We start from the raw sequence: 2,422 nt of genomic DNA, 5'->3' as shown, positions 1-2,422 counted from the left end.
AATTAATGACAGGCTTGATTAATAGCCCGGCCCTCCTGGCTGAGGTAATGTTCCTTCTCGAGTGTCAAGACACTGTCGACCTATATTTTTAAAGCCATGCAAAACTAATTTTGAACTAAACGAATCATTCCGTGGTTTATGTCAGGATTTTAACTGTCATTCCAGCACGTTTGACGTATCGGACTCGATTTTTACTATAAAGAAAACTATTATTTCCACTCTCAATAATTGAAATACTATCTTTAGCATATCCAATCAGCTGATGAATTTGATTCTGTAGCTGAATAGTTTTAGATCTCGACACTTAACAAACTCCTGTTTCCACTACTCGGCACCAAAAAACTAAAAAAAAAGGTTCCGTACGTCATGCGGACTGCGCCCCTCGTGTCGGTTGGGCGGGAATGGAGGGTAAAAAGCCGTTGGGATTAATTAATAATAAAAGTTTAACTGGTAAAAAAACTGTTATTTTCGGTTCCTTCAATATTCGCATTCGCAAAAGATCCGCATTGATTATTGCGAATGCGAATGTTAAAATTAATGCGGAAGATCCGCGGTTGCGAATGCGAATATTCGCAACAACCCTGATATGAAGACACAGTCAGTCAATAAAGTTTAGGTACAGCGAATTTTTTCGCTAATTTTTTATAAAAATATATGGATAATTCTACAGCAAAAACCCCAAAAATCAGAGTTCCAAACCTTGTGCAAAATTAAAGAAAATTCCGCAAAATTTCATTCAAATATTGCACTTGTTATTAAAGCTCTCTAGAAAAAAGTTGAGTATGCAGTTTTTTAGCCCATTTAATTTTAGTATAATAAAGTACAAGTATGAGGAAGCTAGGACTTACCATTGATTTTTGGGAAATTTGTTTGTTGAAGGTGTCGCACATTTTTTCCATATAAAAAATTATCAAAGTAATATTCTAAGGGATAACACTTAGTATGTGGGGAAAGCATTGTTTAAGATCCGTGACCTTTTACCCATGAGTAGTAATATTGTAACTTTATTTTCTAGATAAAAAGAAATTAGCAAATATGCGATTCAAAACAGGTGGCAACGCTATCAAAAATATTTGGATTAGGGATTCTTAAAATATCTTCCACTTGATACTCATATTATGTTTTAATTAATTGCAACTAATTTCGAATAGGTGGCAACCTTATACGAGTCCTCTCGGATATAATGCTTATTTAGATAACCTTAAAATGCAAAACATTATCTGAATATAAAATTTAATCAAAATCGTTAGAGCCGTTGCCGAGAACCATGTGGATATACATATATCACCCTCATTGCAAGAGTCGTGTCGAATGTAAGTCGTTTTTCGAGAGTCGAATCGTATCGAAAATTTCACGTCATTGCCTAAAGTTTACACTCGACTAGTGTATTAAAACGGAAAAACTTGGCAGCACTGCGTAGTTTTCGACGATTTTCGTCGTTTTCAGCACGACACTAGACAATGCCAATGTTGTCGGGTCGTACAATTTAGCCTAATTTACGACTTGCGCAATGAGGGTGATTATTTATATTCAAGAATTCCTCGTTTAATGTAATAAGATAAGCGGGAAAGAGAAACATCCACTACTAGACTCAGTAGCTGACAGTCAGTAGCCAGTTGCCATACGTAATGCGCATTTTAGTATATGGTTGCCTATCGGCTATCAGTCGCCATGCATAATAGGGCCATTAATAACCTTTAATTTGATATATTGTCCTGTTTATAACAATTAAAGCATTCCATATATATTACCAGCCAAAGTTTCATTTTCAAAATACATACACTTGTGAATCAATTGCGCGGGCTAAAGATAAGTTTTAAATTAATCTTTCGTGGTCAATAACAATTGGCTTAGACCTAAGACAACATAATATTGGGTGCGTTCAGAAATGCATCAAGCCAAAGCGTCAGTATCTTTTATTTCTAAACTATTACTGATGGAAATGTCTTATTTACGCAACAAAGTTCAAATTCGGCTTTTATCCGTGGTTGCGCATATTTGACATTTCCATCAATTATAGTTTAGAAATAACAGAGACTGATGCTTTGGCTTGATGCATTTCTGAACGCACCCATTACTATTACCAAAGTAACTGTGTAACAAACTAATTTAGCCTCTATTTTCACCCCTCACTCTCAGAATGGACCTAACTTTGTTCCACAGTGTAATAGCAAAGAACGTAGATAACAAGAAGGGGCAACTCGTTATAATTGTGGCGAAAGTGCGCAACAGGGGCGTGCCTTCTCTGTTCATCCAATCAAAAAATGCACTAGGGCAAAAGAGAAGGCACGCCCCTGTTGCGCACTTTCGCTACAATTATAACGAGTTGTCCCTTCTTGTTATCTACGTTCTTTGCTATTACACTGTGGAACAAAGTTAGGTCGATTCTGAGAGTGAGGGGTGAAAATAGAGGCTAAATTAG

The sequence above is a fragment of the Rhagoletis zephyria genome, unplaced genomic scaffold (assembly GCF_001687245.7).
Source record: "Rhagoletis zephyria isolate East Lansing unplaced genomic scaffold, Rhagoletis_zephyria_1.1 Rzeph_scaffold_08090, whole genome shotgun sequence".
NCBI classification, from domain to species: domain Eukaryota; kingdom Metazoa; phylum Arthropoda; class Insecta; order Diptera; family Tephritidae; genus Rhagoletis; species Rhagoletis zephyria.
The sequence above is the reverse complement of the archived record's forward strand: the minus strand, read 5'-3'. Positions refer to the sequence as shown.